Below are 9,395 nucleotides of genomic sequence, written 5' to 3' on the forward strand. Positions count from 1 at the left end.
CATAAAGATTAAGAAAGAAGTGAACAGGAAGAAGGAAGGATGAATGAGTTTGAAGACAATCGTCAACCCTGTTGCATTTTTCTCATGTTACAAAGTAACCCTTGGAATGTACATCTATAAGCTTTGTATAAAGGATTGCTATGTTAGGGGCCTAGGAAGATGGCCCACTGGGTAAAAGCATGTGTCCAGATCTGGAACACATAGACAGAGAAAGACAAATCTGTATTCCCAGCTCTTCTACAGAGTAACAGAACTGACCTCTACCCCAATCATTCCATGCTCTGGCCATCCATCCTTCTAGGCCGTTAAGCCTGAGGCATGTATCACAGAGGCAAGCAAACAAAGGAGACCCTGCCTCAAGCAGGGTAAAAGGCAGTTCCTGAACATTGTCCTTTGATGTCCACACATGAGTACATCTGATAAGTTTTAGGCCTCTTGAAGGCCCCTTTGCCGAAACAGTAAACCGAATCAGGAAAAGCCCAGGTTTAATGTGTGAAGCATTCCCAGCGATTCCCTGGCCCCACAGAAAGGAGACTGGGACGGGAGACCAGAAAAACCACATGTCTGTTTTCGGGGGCTGCCGCTTATGTACCCTGTGGGGAGTGGTCTTGAGCCTCTCTGGGGAAGGAGCTGTGTTTGGTGGGCTTTGAAGGAGCAAGTTTGGGGAAAGAGATAGGGGAGAGGAGTTGAGGTGGATTTTCCCACCAGATTCTTTCTGAACATTCCAGACTCTTTGGGCATAGGGATGCCAGGGTGCCAGGGGTTGAGGTGGAGCTCCCACCCAAACAGCATGCATACTCTCTCTTTACTCTCATGCACACATCATGCACACACACAAAACACAGACACAGAACAACAAAAGTTTGCTTTTCTCCTTGTTAAAATGATGCAAATTATTTTTAAAACCATTAAAAGAAAAATTATCCACAATTTCACCAACCAAAAATAAGAACTAATGATTTCGTGGGTTGGTTTTTTTTTTTTTTTTTTAAATCACTCTTCATTTTGTGAGTTTAAACCATAGTGTTAAGAATGTACTCCACTCTAGAAAAATTTAAATGACCTTTTGATTTAATGCTACATAAACTTTAATAACCATCTTTGTTAGAGGTTGTCAAACAGCCCCTAGAGGTGCCACAGCTTATCACTTTTCTTTCAGGAAGCTAGTTTTTTGTTTGTTGCTTTGTTTTCCTTTAAGGATTGTGGCAAAAAAAAAAAAAAAAAACTTTTACATACATAGCAGGCTATTTTCCTAGTATGGATTTCAATAAGCGAAATTACTAGGTCAAAAGGTAGGGACATTTTAAAGGCTACCTGTATTTTCCTTCAGAGATTTGAAAAAAGAAAAGAGAAAGAAAAGCTCTCTCAGAACAATTTATATTCCCACTAGCTGTGTAGCAAAATGCTCTTACTGAACACTTGCCAGAACTAAGTGTGTGTGTGTGTGTGTGTGTGTGTGTGTATGTGTGTGTGTGTGTGTGTGCGTTTTAGGTAAAGAGAAATATGCTAGCTTATTTTAAATTGTTTTCCTTTGCTTGGTAGTGAGGCCAAAAAATTTTGCATGTTTACTAGCGCGCGCGTGTGCGCGCACATGTGTGCGTGCACGTGTGTGTGTGTGTGTGTGTGTGTGTGTGTAAAATTTCAGTTTATGTCACAGATATTTGTGACTACTAGTCTTCATCTTTTCCTAAATTATTTGGATTATATCAGAAGTAAAACTTATCCTATTTACACTATTCATTATGCTTGCAGTTTGAAAAACTTGTAATATTTTATATTTTACTTGGCCAAATTTTCTTCCCATTTCTTTTAATCATTCTTATTGATTTTAATCTTCTAAAACTTTGTCTCTCCTAAGGAAATATATCTTACCTTGCTACTGCAGTTGATTTTGAATCTTTTTCTTTTAGTAATTTTATTCTATTTGGTTTCATTGTGGACAGTAAGGTTCCAGATAAATTTTCCCCTCAATAGTTAACCATTTATTCCAGCAAAAATAACTGACTAGTTTTATCTTCCGAATGCACCTGAGAGACACCATGTGTTCAATTCTAAATTCTTATGTAGACTTACATGAGTTTCTAGAGTTCATATTCAGTACCACCGATATGTTTTGTGGTAGCACCACTTCTGGGAACTCAGACTTCATTCAATACCTAGTGTATGATAAAAGAAGTCACCCCCCCCGGGCCGGGCGGTGGTGGCGCACGCCTTTAATCCCAGCACTCGGGAGGCAGAGCCAGGCGGATCTCTGTGAGTTCGAGGCCAGCCTGGGCTACCAAGTGAGTTCCAGGAAAGGCGCAAAGCTACACAGAGAAACCCTGTCTCGAAAAACCAAAAAAAAAAAAAAAAAAAAAAAGAAGTCACCCCCTTTCATTTGATTTGAGCATTATTTTTAACTATCTGCTGTGGCAGAAGAATGTGAGGAGCAGTTTTTTAGTTACAAAGATAAATCCTCTTCATGATTTTGTTGGACAGATTTGTTTATACATACACACAAACCCAACATCCTTCAAGGATTCAACTTTTAAGCCTATGTCATGAGCAGAATTCTGTTCTTAAATACTGACCTTTAGATCACTTGGCAGTTTTCAGTCGCCCTTGAGTGTTTGGTGACAACCTTGAAATGTAATGAGTCATATTTTTTAAAATTTCAACTAATTGGTCACTAATGACAAGAGCTTTTGGGGGACTGTGTTGGACAAAGCATTAAAAAAGTCATTGAATTGAAGTCAATGATGGTTGGACAGGTGGACGGACTGATGGATGGATGGGTGATTATTGGAGATGGACCACTGAAGCAAGAGATCTGATCTCCCCAAACACAGTGGTGACTGTATATGTAAGGAAATACCTTATGTCAAGTCTAGTAATATCCATATATTGTATAGAGTAAGGGAAATAAATACTCACCGGTTATACTAGGTATTTTACAATAACTTTGTACATACTGTCTAATAGAGAAAAATGTGAAAGGAAGGAAGAGCCTTGCCTAGAGGTCACAAAGGTAAGGAGGGGTCGACCCAGATACAAATTCTTGTCTCTGGAGCTCCAGGCCTTTGCTATCACTTCAGCTCTCAGGCAGGGGCAGGTCTAATGTATAGGATTTTAAAGGAAAGATCATTGCTGTTGTTCCACCGACAACGTGTCAGAAACCACCCAGGCAATAAGGTTTTAGAAATGGAGTCCCACTAATGGTTATTTACCCTCGCAAAAGAAGCGTGAAGCTCATTTCTTCTTCTCTATTGCATGGGGTGGAAACCAGGACCACAAAGCCTCATGCCATAACGAAGGCTACTGGTGTGTGTTTCAGGATGAGAGGGTTTCATTAGGATAAATGTTGCATTTTTTTTCTTTCACAGTCCATGTCAATGGTAATTGCATAGACATTCCTCTCAAAGACTTGACCTGGCATCTAGTCTTAACAAGAGCAACCCTGCTTTAATCTACTTTCCACTCCGCCACTCTCCATCCCCACAAGATAGTCTAATTATGGCAGACGCAGGGTTGTGAACTATGGTTTACTTTTCTTTAAAAAAAATGACATTAACGTTGCTGTAATCATTCTTTAGCTGCATATATTAGAGATTCCTTCCCCAGAGCCCCCAAACACTTTGCAAATATGATCTCATTAACCCACACACCAACCCTCTGTGGTAGGTCAGCAGACTTGGCAGCATTTGGGAATTGAATTATGCAAAGAGAAAGTGGTCTTTTCAGAGCAGCCTGTTAGCTGGGGATGGGATCAAGATTCACACGGAGTCTTAGGACCATGCAGGGCCCTATATATCACCTGGCCCGACATTCTTATTAAACAAACAGGAAATTGAGGTGGAGAGGCACACTAAACTCTGAAGTTCTCAGCTATGGATATGGATATGTATTTTTATTACCTGAGAAGCCTTAAAAAATACCATTGTCTAGGTTTCGCCTCAGACCAATTTAATCAGAGTTCCTGAGTCCTATCATATCAATAGTTTTAAAGGCTTCTTAGGTGATTCTAATAAATAGCCAAGGTCAAATTTTGAATAGACCACAGCTGACCCAGGAAAAGAAGCCCATATATCCACCTCAGTATAGGGGGCACTCTGCAGCTTTACATAGCCATTCTCTATCATACAATGTGGTTTATGCCTCATGTTATTGATGTCCTATCCAGGCTGGCCTATTTCATATAGAAAATGATTTGGGGTGATTTCTTCACTTTATACTTGATTTCGCCAGCAAAGGAATCACAAAGAAGAGGCCATATAGCTAATCACATGCTAGCTACAGTCAGTCTAATCAGTTGGTGGGCTGACTTAGCCATTCCAGATGGCCTACTTGTTTTTCTAAGTGGGATCATTGCTTTGGTATAGGTGGCCTTCTTTATGTAGATTTGAGATAATATTTATTTTCTATCAGAAACTCGTGCTTAGAAGTATTAGCCCTATCAAAGAAGAAGTAAAATCGTTTCTGCTGGCATTGTAAGGATTAGAAAATCAGAAGTTCACCTTGGCATCCCTAGGAGGTACTCCATAAATGGTTGTGCTTATGAAGGTCCTATCACCCTGGGAGAGTGCCACATCGGAGACAGTGTCAGTGGGCATGAATATGCATTTTCATAGATGAACAGAGCCACTGTGCCAGTATAGAGCCTTCTGTAGACTTTGGAAAGCTTGGCTTTAATGAGCCTGGGAGGGAGAAAGACTTACCCTGCTAACCCTCTCACTCTTAGATACAAAGTGTCACTAGAGCAAGCAAGATTGGTTGAGGGGAAACATAACACAAAGAGCATGTCTAAACTTGGCTGTTTTCCCATCTGAGAAAGGAAACACTTACCTTTGAAGCTTTCTATCAGGTAGATCTATAATGGGTTTCTTGATCCTGTTTCTTAGCCCTCTAGGTTTTAAGCTATAGACCTCTGACTCTGTAATCTGGGGCCTTTACCATCTCTCAGTTCAATAGGTCTGTTTCTTTTGCTTCTGTTATTTTTTGTTAGTGAGTCATTCTTACTGAGGTCCTCTAAGTAACTCAGGTTGACTTTGAATACTCAACCCCATAGCTTTTGTTTGGGAGTTAGGCTTATGTCTGATTGCCTCTTTCCCTGCCTCATGAGTCCCTGAGTTCCAATACAACTGTGGAGTTCTTCTAGTCTTAGGAGTCCTGTTCCTGTTTCACACAAACCAGAAAAAAATGTGAAGGGAAACAAAGTGACTATCACTCCCAGACCCCCAGGGTAAGCTGTTGGGAATCTGTCTGGACTGTTCTAGTTAGACAGTAAGCCAGGCTCCTTCCATTGCTCATGAGTTGATTTGTACAACGGACAAATGAGCCTCTCACTTCCTGCCTCTCGTGACACATACCCCTTCTTGTGGAGAAACTTGTCCTAGCAGGTGTTGATTCTGTGTAGCCAGACCAGGACTCACCTTGGAGGCACTCAATGAGTTCATATGGATGGATGAGCTAAGACATCTCTGTTATCTGTCCCTAAAGATAGAACCCAGGTTAAAGATCAGACCAAGGGCAAAATCAGGCAGCTCCTTATCACTGGTAGTTGCGCCTCACTTTCAAGGAACCTTCTTGTCTTATTAGAAGTTTGTAATGTCTGCAGAAAATGATGGTGTATTTCCATTCCAATAACTATTCTTACATGCCCCACCTAACCATTATTTTCATATAATACACTCTCCCATGTGTGGTGTGAGTATTTGCATGTTTTTCTATGGATGCACATGGAGGCCCAAGGTTGATGTTGGGCATCTTCCTGGATGGCTTTTCTGCCTTATTCATTGAAGTATGATCTCTCAGTCAGACTCAGAGCTCCTTTATATGTCTGGTCTTGTTTGCCAGCTTGCTCTGGACATCCCCTGTCTCTGTCTTCCAAGGCTGGACTTACAGGCAGGCCACCAGCCCACCGGGCATTCATGTGGCTTTCTGGGGATTAGATCTCTGTCCTTTTGCTTATACAGCAAGTGCTTAATGGCTGAGTTATTTCCCCAGTCCCTTCTACCACACTTTTGATAGAGGCAGAAATTCTATATAGCTTTAATGTGATGTATATTTATGGAGGAGTGCCAGAGGTTCATTGGTGGCTGTGTCTCCGTTCTTAGGTCTCAGACATGGTGGGTCATCAAGTTCCATCTACTTCTCATCATCATTTCTTGCTCCAAACACCATTTAAACACTCTCTCTTACACACAGAGAGAAGAGGTCCTGCTATCCCTTTCCCATTATCTTCCTGGCCAATTCTTACTCATCTTTCAAAACCCAAACTGCACGTTAACTCATGTCTGGCTCTATACCTTTAGTGTGACCGTTTCTCCCATGGACCATCGATCCTGCTTTGAGCTCTCCAGAAGCTTTTGCACCCTTTCTTACCACACACCTCATGTTTGTAGTATGAGTACAGAAGGTGTTTTAACTCAAATATACAAAGTTCAGTGCAGACAAGGGCCTTCACCCTCTTGTACTCCTGAACAAATATCAAGTAATTTGAGACTGAGTCCTGATTAGCTAGTTCATCTTCGTATCTCCCAACTTGTATTTCACATTATATCTAGAACATACAAGTATGTGGAACAATGAATGTATTTCAGATGAATGAACCATCATTCAATGGATTCTTATGATGCCAACTTGTCTTATCCAAAAATCTTATTTGCTTGAGTTGGATTGAGCCATACATGGAACCTGGAGAAGAACTGGAAATTAGGAGACTTTTTGCCCCTGAATGGGCTTCTATCCCCTTTTAAAGGCTCCTAGAGAATCCACAGAGTATTTTTCTGTGTAGAGTCAAGATGCATTTAATTTTCACTTGGGCTGTGGACTTCTAACATGGAGACTCTACTGGGCCTGTGGGGCTTTTCACTGTGTGCTCTGGTTTCCCAGCTTAGTGTGCACACTCTAGTGCTTTATAAGTGTTTATAGAATGTATGTCCCGAGAGCAGTCTCTGCATCACTCAGGGAAGTCCTCTCACACCACGTCTTTTAACATGTTTTGGTCTAACATCAATCATTGTGGATGCTATTTCCTCTCTAGGAGAAGTTATTTGTTCAAGTGCCACTTTCCTACCTTTGGCCTGCCCTCAAAAAAAAAAAAAAAAAAAAGAAAAGAAAAGAAAAAATCCTGGATTTTGTGTGGATGCATTAGTTCAGTGGAACAAGGTTGTTTCCATTTTCACATTATTGGAAATGGCCACCCGTGTTGGCCATGAGTCATGGTTAGGGTTAGGGAGGGACCCTTGTCCTTTCAGGGTTCTGTATGTGGTACAGATAATGTCGAGGGGGGGGAGTGAAAGATTAAATGGGAGATGGGGGGTGGGGGAGAAACTAACCTACCTAACGAAAACGAATACGGAAGAGGAGTTCTCCAGGGGAAATACAAATCGGTGGCACTCATCATTAAAAAAGAGCATCAATCTTCCCCAGTCTCATTTCATTTCCATTGTGTGTGAGAGAGAAGGCACAAGAGAGAATGGTAATGGTGAATCACTTCTTAGAGCTACTTATACATGAGCCGTGACTAAGAAAGACCTTTAATTTCAACCTCGTGGATAGGGGAAGAAAATCTGTCAATTCTGAGCCATTTTCTCGGGAATGGATGAAATTCTTCGGAATCTTTCCCATGCTTTTTCCTATCAAGGGGCTAGGAGACGGTATTCAGAACCCACAGAGAAGGTGCTGAAGGGCAGCCTAGGTGGGGTCCGAGGCGGGAAGGTGTGCTTATGGCTTCAGCTCTTAGCACACTCATCTCCCCATGGCAGAATTGATTTCCAGCCCTGTCTGCTTTCTCTCTGGGTCACAGCCTTGAAGCCTGTCCAAATCTGGATGCTTTGCTTCTTGTTTTACACATTTTCCTAAGTCACATGCCCCCCCCCTCCCCAACCTGTATAACTCTCCTCTCTTAATGCAAGGCGGTGTGAAAGGTTACAGGCAAATGGAACTTTTGTAAATCTAATCATCTCTAGGATGTACTCTGGAGCTTCCTATTAACAGAAGCCTGGCTGAGCCTGGGCCGAAATGAAACCAACTCTGGCCATCCCGCTTCCATTCTAGTTTGTCCCCTCTGAAAGGTAATTTTTCTTTTAATCACCAATTTCCTTAAAGCTGACTTTTCTAAACAAAGACCAGGTGTCTGCAATTTGCAAGACAGCAGCACCCTCTGCCAGAATGCTGCTCCCTCCTCCCCCTCAGATCGGGAAGCAGCTGGGAAGGAATGTCCCCTGCCTGTTATCTAACTCAGCACAGCTACTCTGCCTGTAGAGCTGGGAGCGAGGCTGGCCAGGTAGCACTGAGCTATGGGATTAATTCCAGGCCAGATTCCACACCCAGCTTTCCCGATACCTAGAAGTCTCTCTTTGCCACACTGCCCTCCACCCCCAGAGGATCCATCCCATAGCCCACTGCTTCTTGGCAGTGATTCAGGGCCATTCGCCTTGTATTTCTGTGTCAGGAGCATGTTCCCAGCTGTGGATGGATGGAGATGCCATGATTCCAGCTTTCGCACAGCTCCTCTGGATGAACTTTGCCTTCTAGGAAGCACTGGATCTGTCACAGTTGGGAGGAGGACTTGGGAGACTGGGTAACATGGTGGAAAGCCTGAGATCTAAGTAGTTGATGGACTGAGCTTCTCTTCCCTACCTGTAAAACAGATGGATTAAGAATCACCTTAGAAAGATGTGGATATTAGAGAAGATGTGTACATGCCATGATAGACACTGAATGAATAGAAACTATAGGTGTGATTCATTACTAGTAACCATGTTGTTGTTTTCAAGTTCATTCTATGCCTATTATCCCTGCCCAACTTTTTCCGTTTGTGTGAGTTTGTCTAAACATATATACTCTCTCTGTCTCTCTGTCTCTGTCTCTGTCTCTGTCTCTGTCTCTCTCTCTCTGTGTGTGTGTGTGTGTGTGTGTGTGTGTGTGTGTGTATGTATCTGTCTATCTTCTAATCACTCTGTCTCTCTCTCTCTGCCACCTCCTCCCCAATTTAAGAATTACACATCTCAGGGCTAAAACAGTCCTTGGAGGCTCTGAGATACAGACCCTGTGTTGAGACTACACTATCCCAAGCCTAAGGATATTGACATCTAACACAGGCAGAACCAGAAGGGAGAAGTCCCGTGGGACCCTGGTAGATGGCTCTGTCTACCTTGTATAATATGACTCTCTGTCCCTGGGTGTGACCACATGAGAGACATTTTCCCCTAGGGAGCCTGCTAAGGACTGGGTGCTACAGTTCTGAGCCTCCCCAAAGGGTAGTGTTTTTACTCATCTTAAACACCCAGGAGCACTTTACACTCCAAAGCTCTTTGAGAAAATGTCTAAACCAGCTCATCTCCAGGGGCAGCACAAGTCAGTTGAGATTTCCAGTGGAATTCTCTTATTGTTTGGATCAGACTAGGGGTAGT

Source organism: Peromyscus eremicus, chromosome 22 (genome assembly GCF_949786415.1).
Source record: "Peromyscus eremicus chromosome 22, PerEre_H2_v1, whole genome shotgun sequence".
NCBI classification, from domain to species: Eukaryota; Metazoa; Chordata; class Mammalia; order Rodentia; family Cricetidae; genus Peromyscus; species Peromyscus eremicus.